Raw genomic sequence first — 10,927 nt, 5'->3', positions numbered from 1 at the left:
TTACGTTCTCGTGGTAGATCAACTCTTGTGATACTCATATTCATCAAGATCAATCAAGCAGGAAGTAGGGTATTACCTCCATAGGGAGGACCCGAACCTAGGTAAACAACGTCTCCCCTGTCTCCTGTTACCATCAACCCTAGACGCACAGTTCGGGACCCCCTACCCGAGATCCGCCGGTTTTGACACCGACATTCATCGCCTTGATTGCAACCGTGGAGGGCATGATGACCAATAAGGACTCAATGGAGGAGAAGCGCCGGCAAGACAAGAAAGAGCAAATGAACGCCTTCGTGGAGATCCAAAGGAGGAGGTTTGAGATGGAGGCGGAGAAGCAAGCTAAGAAGCTAGAGATCGAGACCGTCAATGCCCAGACCAAGCTGACATGGCTGTTGGCATTGTAAGCCGGCCGCTGGCATGGTGCCAGTATGAACTTTGGGCGGCGACATGGCCGCTGGCATGATCTATGGCCACGGGCCTCTTAAAATTTGTACGCGGACATGAAATGGGTCGCTTGCGTTGGGCGCACAGCCGAGCCAAAAAGGAAATAGGGCGGACGCCGAGCGGGCGACTGACCCAAACGAACGAAAGGCAGACAAAATGCGGTCCGTTTGGGTCGGCGCGTTGGAGTTGCTCTAAGTGCTTGGAGTCCTCGCTAGGTGGACTACGGACATGGATGCACTTTTATTTTTGACGTTTTTATACTACCTTGACAGTTGATGAACAGATTAAAAAATTTCATCAAAAAAAATTCAATAAAAGAAAACGAGCTATCAAGATGACATATTTTTTTACACCATGTATCTTGTTATGGAGTACAAATTAATTTCGTATGTAATTTTTTTGAGCATTAGTACAGACATAAGCGCTCATATACACGCGCATACACTCATTCCTATGAACGCACACACGCACACCCTACCCCTATGAGCACCTCCGAGAGACTGAGCCGGCATATCATCTTGAGATTTACGAAGTCACCGTAGGCGCCTCGGCGTCGACGGGAACGTCTCCTCCCACTGAAAGCGCATCGCCGAAAATCCTGAAATAAATCCAGGAATAATGCGAGCACCAGGATTTGAACCCTGGTGGGTTGGGAATACCACTGTCCACCTAACCAACTCAACCACATGTTGATTCGTATGTAATTTGATAGCGAATAAATGCCATAATCTGGTGCCTAAAAAGACATAAACTTGGTATGGAGCATTACAAATTAATTTCGTCTGTAAATAATTTTGGGAGCAGATAATATGTCATAATGTTATTATGGAAAACTAATTAATTTTTTATGGTTATTTTTAGGAGGAAATAAATGCCCTAGCTGTGTTATGGAATGCTAATAAATTGTTATGGTTATTTTTGTAGTTGAACAGGATATTCCATGATGTACGTATTATCTCGAGGATCCTAATTAATTACGGCGAATTGTAAAAAGGAAACACGCCAAAGCAGGAACGAATTAAACCGCAAAAATTGATTCTCCAGGAACCGGCCGTGCCTCTATATAAACAGCAGAAGGAACCAGCTAAGTAGTACATGTCTACAACAACCACAACCAAAAAGACATAGGAGAAGAGAACAGTAAGCAGTTTCGTAATGGCTCTAATCCGGATCAACTCCAGTGTTCATTTCTTGATGGCACTTATGATGATTTCAAGCACTTTATTGTCGAGTGAAGCATCAGGGAGGAACATAGGTACATTTTAATTTACTATAGCTTATCAACTGGGGTAAGTATATAGGAATTTGTGGTTTTCTGGAGCTAGATAAAAATTTGATGCTATTGCATAATTCTCCGTTGCCAATGATATGAATGTTTCTTATAAGGTTATTAGGCACTAGTATTCTGAAGTTTGATCATTCAAGTTAAGATATGCAAGTATTTTTGCAAGAGAAAAGAAGAAATAAGATCATGTAGAAAAGTGTTTCAACCGTACCTATTTGAGTGAGGTGTTTAGTTAGGATAAGCAAGTATCATTTTCCTCATCCTCACAAAAAAAAATTCTTTTTCCTTTTTCCTCAAACTGCAAACTTGAGCGGCCGCGCTCATCCCCTTATATGAAAGTTATTACGACTCGTAGTACTTAAAATCTAGTGTTATTTAACAATGGCATGAAAGACAAGAGGTATATTCCTTTTGATTTTATGACCACCATTACAATTCTTTCGTGGTACGTATGGTTTTTCATTGTACATCGTAATTAGATACCAGTCACTTGCAATGACATAAAAGATATCAACAGCTGTTCTTCCTGTGTTTGTATTAGCACTCCATTGCTGTCCTACTATTTGCATAGTACATAGATTTCATAGAATCCGAGTTTTTTTTTTTTTTGAAAAAACTGAGTTTAGATACGAACTGCAACAAGTTCTGATGTTACCTTTTATTTTTCTATTGTCGTAGGCATGGAAGCTAACATTGGCGTCGAGGGGCGCCGTGAACCTTACACTCCTTGTTCAGATCCTTCATTTTGTAATGACATCTGCAAGCGAGATGGTAAGGGAGGTGGGACCTGTAGTGGCGGTGCCTGCTACTGCAACAGAGATTTGTAGCAAGAAAATGACTAAGAATAAAGTTTGGGAATAAAGATTCACTTGGGAGCATTAAGAATTGTTTTTCTACCTGGAATAATTTGAATCCAAGTTCTTTATTATCCTATACTCTTTATACCCGTATCATGCCCTTTTTTAACACGGTGTAATTGCGGATGCTCACAAACACGTACATACACTCACTGTAGTGGGATGCATTTAAAAAAAAACTAGTCTACCACCGAAGTTCAATACTGTGATTTCAACCAGAACGGTTTTTCATCAAACTCTCGAACTACACACCAGATAGTGCCAAATCTGTTAAGTGTTAAACATAACCATACATTCTGCAGAACTTGATGTATGAACTTGATGTATGAATTATTGGCTATTGGGACCAAATAGATTCACTCGTTCTTGCACACAAAATAACGGGACACCCCCACTTCTTCCAAACCTCCGATGCGAAATCCTGACCGACGTCGAAGTTGAGATTGGTCAAAGCCATGACATTGTCGTTGTTGGAGACCGTGAGATGATGATGCGTGGACAACGGGGCCGGAGTGGCCACCGGAGTGGTGCGTGGACGCCGGGGCCGGGGTGGCCACCGGCGGGCTAGGAGCGAGGGCTAGGAGCCTTTGAGTTGGACTATTCGCATGGGCCAGTAACAGATTGGCTGTTACAAAATGATTTTAATTGTGCTATTATAAACTGTGCAGAACAACTTCACTTACTTAAGACAAATCTTTACTATAAAAAATACGTCAATTTTTGTTCCCCATATTTATATCAGTTTTCTAATCTCCAAGGTTTTCTATTTAAAGTGGTTTTCATTTGGACGGACAAATTATATCTATCTTAGTAACCTAATATTCTATAAATATTTTGTAACACAAAAATTCATGAGAAGGAATCAATGATGGCCTATAATCTCCTCCTATCTAGAATACGGAAGGTTCATTGCTTCACTCCTGCTGCATTCGTTTGTCCTTTGTTTGACACTCAGCCCACGTCGAATGAACTGCAAAAAGTGCGTACATTTTTGCCTAATAGAGCAAACACTGATACCTTAATTGGGTCGGTAAAGATATAATTTGTTCCGGCGGCTCTTTTTGGAGCTATGATGCAGCATCTCCGGCAGCTCCGGTGCTGCATGGTCGCCGGCACAGGTGCTATATATCCTTTGCTTTTGCTACACCATGGCTGTGTTCAGAGGAGGCGTGGTGTGGATTGACGACGGGTTGTTGCATCTTCACTGCAATCTGCAGAGGAGGACGCGCCGAGGATGGGCTGTGATCGAACATCACCAGCGCCAGATCGGACGGCTGGCTAGCATTATTCGTAGCAGTCGCCTTTATAGAAGAGCCGACATAGGCCGTGTCGTGCCGGCCCATATGACCAGGTTTGTCCCAACTCAGCCGCGTGCACTCGTGCTCTCTGTTCCGCTCGACTGCTCCTCCGCCGCCGGAGCTCAACCATCCAACCCGCCAGCCGCTCTCACGCGCACCTGCAGGCCCACCACCGCACGCTCCCATCTCGTATCTCTTCCGCCCTTCCTCCTCCTGGCCGCGCCGCCTTCTACTCTCTTTCTAGGCTGAGGCTTTTCTGCAGTAATTTTTTTCTTGTTCTGTTATTTTGGTCAGGGATACATTTTGGTCATTCATGTCATCTAGCAAAGTAACATGATGATGTGGCATTCGTTTAGCCAATTGGCAAAGAAGCTAAGATGTGGCATTTTATCTATCAATTGCAGAGCAAAACCCAGGGCATTTTATCAACTAGCCGGCGTGCCATGCGCCTAAAACGACATTGAAAGAAAGCCGACACCGACGTTGCCAGCCTTTCCGTGGATATACTAGCCAACATCCACGCCCGCCTGAGCCTCCTCGACCGCCTTGCCTTCGCCGCCGTCTTCCGTGCCTGGCGCGGCGCGTTCAAGCCGGAGTTTCCATGGCTCCTCCGTGGCCGCACCCGCACTACCGGAACAGGGCTCTAAGCCGACAGCCAAATATATGCCGACGGCTACCGTCGGCCTAGTCCGAGCTATGCCGACAACTAGCTCCTGGCCGTCGGGCTATCCGCGTCTACGCCGACAGCAGCCGTCGGCACATCACAGCCGTCGGCTTATCCCAGACTACGTCTACAGCTGCCGTCGGCATATATAGGCCGTCGGCATAGATGCGGGCCCGCTGACAACTGCCATCACGGCCGGCTAACGACGTCAAATCTATGCCGACGGCCGTGACGGGTGACACGTCACCAATCCAGAGCGCACTGACCAGGAGCTATGCCGTCGGCCGCCGTCGGCATAGCTGACACGTCATCGATCCGCGGCGCTGTCCATCTACCCTGGCCACATCTATGCCGACGGCTTTGCCGTCGGCATAGTTTTTTTCTTTTTTTTTTCTTTTTTTTCCATGTATTATTATTATTATTATTAAGCATACAGTATGTGTTAATAAGCATACATATAGATTGTGTTAATAAGCATATATATAGTATATAGTATGTGTTAATAAGCATATAGTATGTTAATAAGCATATAGTATGTGTTAATAAGCATACATATAGTTTTTTCTTTTTCTTCACTGTTTTCTTTAATATTATTATTTAACTAACTGCGTGTGTGAGGGTGCCGTCGGCTGCCATCATGGGCGCACGCTCTCCTGGGTGCTGCCTCTTTCTTGGCCGACTACTCGCTTGGCTGTCGATCTTTGAATCTTCGATCTGCACAACGAAGAAGATAAAAGGAGAATAGAGAGATGAAACAATGTGCACGGTTAGTCTTGGGTCTTGGCGTCGCGTGCGTGTGCTTGCTTGCTTGGGTTCATGGCGTGTGCGGCAGCGCGCGTGGAAGATGGCTCCGCCGGGCTTGCCGGCGGGCGTTCATCGTCGTCGTCGTGGTCGCAGCACGTCTACGGTGCAGTGGACGCCGGCGTGTCATCCGAGAGCATGGTTCTCCCTCGCGCGGCCTTTTGGCTTCCTTTTCTCATCGCCGAGGGTGCAGCAGGGCCTCCTCTGCAGGCTCCTCCTTCCATCTGCTCGACGCTGCCGCCGTGGGCGCATCCCCCTTGGAGTCCCCTCCGTCTCGTGATTTTCATCACCCCCGATGAAAATCAACATATTATTCTCGGTCATATATTTTCTTGCAAATACATTTTAGCACCATTTTTTTATTATTTCATAACATAATTCTGCCAAAATGGCGTCGAACACAGGTCAAGCACGAATTGTCCATATTTCTCTTGCTCGACGAGGCAGGGCATCGTGGTGATGGCAGGGAGCATGCGTTGCTTGCCGGTAACCGGGTTGACGAGGCGCATCCGGGCCCGTCGCCGGTGACAAGCCAACCGTCGGAAGAGGAGCCCAGGACGACATGGTGACGCAGCGCGGGTTCGGGGACGCGCACGGTGGTGGTGCAACGGTCCGAGAGGGAGAAGAGCATGGCGGTCTCCCGGCACTACCGGACTCGTGGGCTATGCCTACGGCCCAGGACCGTCGGCATAGGTCCTATGCCGTCGGCATAGATCTATGCCTACGGCTGCCGTCGGCATAGCCCCGTCAGTGTAGATCACGTCAGCGTAGTTTTGTCAGACCGTCGGCGTAGTATAGCCGTCGGCATAGGAGTGTATGCCGACGGCCGTGGGCCAGCCGTCGGCATAGTTTAGCCGTCGGCAGTGTTTTCCGCCTGACGGCAACAGACGGCGCCGTCAAAAGCACTGACAAACCAAGGGACGACATGTGGCAGAGGTATGCCGATGGCTTTGCCATCGGCATAGATGGAAATCTATGCCGACGGCAAAGCCCTCGGCATACCTCTGCCACGTGTCGCTCCGGTGTGCATCCTGGTGGCAGGGCTATGCCTACGGTAAAGCCGTCGGCATAGATGAAAATCTATGCCGACGGCTTTGCCGTAGGCATAGCCTGCCACGTGGCACGCCTTGGATAGCCCTGGGCTGATCTATGCCGACGGCTTTGCCGTAGGCATAGTTTTTTTCCATGTTTGATGAAGAAATAATACAAGTGATATTGCAAAAAGTGAATAAAAGAAACTATACTCATAATATATGGAACACTACAATTATTTGGTCTGAATAATAAACAATAGACTTTATTAATATAAATGTCAATTACAAGCATTCAGGAATTACACTTAGAGGAAAAGGAAATAAAAGAAGAAAGAAAAAGTCCTAAACTAAACCTATTCTAAACTATCTAGTTCTTCATCTTCTGCTTCTTTCTTGCAGTTCATCAACCTGCAAAACAAGAAACAACAAACAGGAAAAACTTGATCAAGGTTTAAATGCAGCATTCCCCTTAGCAAAATGCCTTTACTGTAGGAGCTAGCACTTAAGAATTTGGAAACATTAGCCAAACCCCAATCAGATTAAGTTGATCAAAGAAACAGTAGAAGAGAGCCAACACTGCATAAATGGAGCCAATAGCCCAAGACAGAAGTAGAGCCAGCAAAGTATAGATCAGAGCCAAACCCAAAGATCAATTCAAACTAGCACTAACTCCATGATTAAGGGGTCCCTCAATTAAGCTTGGGTTAGTTTTCAGATGAAATCCAACTAACCCACTACTAATCAACTAGCCCAGAGGTAGGGTTTGAAGTAGGGATTGTCCTCAGGCAGCCTAGTAGTGCTAGGACTATTGCATCATTGGATCAAGTGGTGCAGCATCTGTTGTTAAGTAACGACGAGAGCCTCAGGACACCATCATTGGCATGGCAAGATGAAGGAGCACATGTTCTTATCAGTGAGAGTAGGAGAGAAAGAAAGAAAGTGAAGAGACCAGTGTAGCATCTGTTCAAATCAGATTTAAGAGAGAGGGAATTGGCAAGAAAATATATAGTCCATAACCTGCAAGAAGAAATAGGCCATTGATAGCACATTTACTAAACATCTGGTGTAAGCAGAACACATACACCCACTTACACATGGGTACTATTCTGTATACAGGTACACAAGCACAACACATGCACCTGGTATAGATAGGAGTATAAGCATGCATCTAAATCATCTGAAACATATGAAATAGCTAATGCAAAGAAAGAATTATCACTACATGCAACCATCAGGACTATGTCCTGTACAATATACAACTAAACCACCAGTAGATGATGTACTAAACCATACAAGAAATACCAATACATGGTATTTAGATAAAGACTAGTATATATCAAACACAGTACCAGCTTGAAAGAGAAACTATAATTTTATACCACTACGGGAGCAAATCATGAACTACAGAGTAATTGCAGTAAAGAGACGAATCAGTATATGTTGATCAATAAGAGAGTTACAGCTATATACAAATGAAGGACTATATCCTTTATAAGATAACAAAGAAACATTAGCACTTGTACATATGAACAAATAGAACCAGCAGCCAACTAATAAAGAAAGTAGCATGTGCTATATGACGGGAACAATAACATCTATAAGACCAAGGTAATAGCAATGATAACAGTAGGATCATGCCATCATTCGATCCAATCATTGCAGAACTAGTTGAGCGACAAATCAAATATAACAGTAGTTCCATTGGTTCAGCCAATAAGTTAACAAAAGTTTAGTTCCTACTAATTTTGCAACTCGTGATAATAAAGAAAGCAGAGCTCGACATCACAGCAACAAAAGTGGTAGACTGGGAGCCTGGAACCATGCACATCAAATTGCAGAGCAGAAAAATAGCAGTACTACTTGGAGCAATAAGAAGCTCAACGGACTGGGGCAACATTTGGAAGGAGACAAGCAAGTACTACAACAGCTAGCTAGGCTGAATTGAAGATTAGAAAAATCATATGTTGAGCATGATTATACACGTGAAGGGGAAGGGGTTCATGGCAGGGACCTTCAGGTCATGGCATGGCTTGCATCTCTCCTCCTCATGTGCATTGGTTTGCATCCAATCCTTGCAGTCCAATCCATGGGCGTCCCTCCCTCCCTGCATCTCTAGAACTGAGAAAAAAAACCACAGAGGCTGATTAACATTAGAGAGAGCGGACTATGGATACACCAAACTCCACCAGTACCTAGCTCCCAAACTGAGAAAAAAATCCATTCATATGCAGCAGCCCAAACTTGACTTTGAGAGAGCAGACTGATTAACATTTTTTTGTTGCGTCGAATTTTTCACAAATAGAAGTACTCCAGCAACTATCAGAATAAATCATAGAGGCTGGCCGAACTAATTGGCGCACTCAAAGGATACCTTAGAGCAGCCTGATGAACACATTGTTAGAGAGGCACATCTAGCTAGTTTCCTGTATATCAATTAAGCTACTAGCTTGGTTGCTTCTTTTAGCTAACATACACGTACGTGATTTGTTATAGCATACATAAACAAACACACGTTTCTTTTAGCTAGCTAGGCGGAAGTGAAGATTGACCAAAATCACATTCATATCAAGCAATGTGAAGCATCATTACACAAGGAAAAGGGGGGAACAGAGGAGTGCAGAGGGGCTCACCATGGGGATGCTTTAGCCGATGCAGTGCACCGCCGTCACGCCATGGAGGGGGCCGCCGTCTCGCCGGAGTTTACCCGCCGCGTGCGTCCGCCCCGTAGCCACCGGGTGTAGGAGCACCGACCACGAGGCGGAGCCGCCCGTGGGACTTGCGGTGGGCGTCGAAGATGGTGGAGCAGAGTCGCCAGCGACACGCCGGAGTTGGAGGGGACGCCACCCTCGAAACCCTAGCCATGGGGAGGGGTCGTGGGTGAGCTCTTGGGGCCGCGAAAAGCGAATCTGGCCGGAGGGAAGGGAAGAGAGGCGGCAGGGGAGCACGGATCTGTGCTGCGCGCCGGCGAGGGCCGCCAGAACACGCCGAAATCGAGCGGCGTAGACAGCGGCGGCGAGGGTTTCGTGGGTGGGGGGAGGGAGAAGGGAGAGACAAGCGAGAGAGGGAGAGGGGGAGGCGTGCGATGGGCTTCTGTCTTGTTTTTCTTTTTCTTTTTTTCCTCCTTTTCTTTAGATGGGTGGATGTGGCATGTGGCGTGGAGAGATGGATGGATAGATGTGAGCCATGTCATCAATCCATGCCACAACTGGTTCCACCAATGAGATTTAAGCTATTGCAATTGTATTTTCTCCTCTTATTCCGAGTAAACACTTAACAATTTTGGAGAAGGGCATCGGTCTAAACGGCTCGCTCCTTCCCATGTTTCCCGACTGGGCCGAGCCCGCCACGGTAGGGTGTGGTAAAGTTTCAGCGCGTTCCGGAGAAGCCTGGCCGAAGGCCGCTTGTAATGCGAGCAACTGAAATAATGTCCAGGAGTGCTTTGTAGAACCATGTATGATGTATTCACGGTACGTGTAGGCCTAGTGCAACCAAAGGACGGGCAGGACCCACCACCCGGGGGTGTATGTACCTCGGCGGCATGCCGGATCTGGCCGTTAAAATCCATGGGAAATCATATGATGCCAGAAATCCTCGGGACCTGGCACGGTGTCATCATATGGCCCTTGTAATGTGTGGGAAAAGTTTGAGCGCGTTTCGTAGAAGCCTGGCCGGAGGCCGCTTGTAAACTACACGATCTCCGAGGTAGTATATGGCTATAGAGAGAGAACTTGTCCAATTTGTGAAAGAAGTGTGTTGCCCGTTTCTCCGTTGACCTCGATACTTCTCATGATCTCAAAGGGGGCCATCGCATGACACGTGGCAGGACATGGCATTTTTCGGGGCCGCCTGCAATATTTGAGACATTTATTGCATTCGTAGGGTTTCAATGCGGGAAGTTACAGATCTCCATGAGGACCACCTGAAATGATGTCCAGAAGTGGTTTGTCAAATCATATATGATGTCTTTGTGGTATGTGTAGGCCTAGTGCAACCAAAGGAGGGGCAGGCCCCACCCCCGAAGGGTGAATGTGCCTCAGCAACATGCCGGATCTAGCCGTTAAAATCCACGAAAAATCATACTTTGCCGGAAATCCTCAAGACCTAGCACAGTGGCGTCATGTGGCCCTTGTATGTTATGGTAAAAGTTTGAGCGCATTTCGCAGAAGCCTAACTGAAGGCCTCTTGTAAACTGCAACATTTCCGAGGTAGTATCTAGCTATTGAGAGAGAACATGCCCAGTTTTGTGAAGGAAGTGCGTTGCCCGTTGCTCCGGTGGCATTGCTACCCCCCTAGGGCCCCCGTCCCGCCTAACTAGTGGACCTCTCCACCCGGTTGTGTCAGGTCGGCCCAGAGGGACACCAGGGAGCAACATCCGGGCCAAACCCACAGCTACATCCACTCCGTGTAGACCCGACGCGTCCGTTTCCCCCCTCCAGGTGCCGGCGGAGGCGCCATCCGTGAGGGGGGCCACACCCCGGAGACGCGTGCCGCCTCTTCGGACATGCCACAACAACACCCCGCATGTATGAGGGCCCGGTACGATG

The 10,927-nt window shown here is 46.9% G+C and overlaps 1 long non-coding RNA gene across 1 annotated transcript; it reads left to right on the top strand.

Annotated features, from left to right (window-relative positions):
• The first annotated feature begins 1,553 nt into the window (after window positions 1-1,553).
• Window positions 1,554-2,611, top strand: LOC119368632. Its single transcript, XR_005176697.1, has 2 exons — window positions 1,554-1,699; window positions 2,408-2,611. It is a non-coding gene; the product is annotated as an uncharacterized LOC119368632 (long non-coding RNA).
• Window positions 2,612-10,927: the final 8,316 nt, after the last annotated feature.

This window comes from Triticum dicoccoides, chromosome 2B, assembly GCF_002162155.2.
Source record: "Triticum dicoccoides isolate Atlit2015 ecotype Zavitan chromosome 2B, WEW_v2.0, whole genome shotgun sequence".
Lineage (NCBI taxonomy): Eukaryota > Viridiplantae > Streptophyta > Magnoliopsida > Poales > Poaceae > Triticum > Triticum dicoccoides.
The sequence above is the reverse complement of the archived record's forward strand: the minus strand, read 5'-3'. Positions and strand labels throughout refer to the sequence as shown.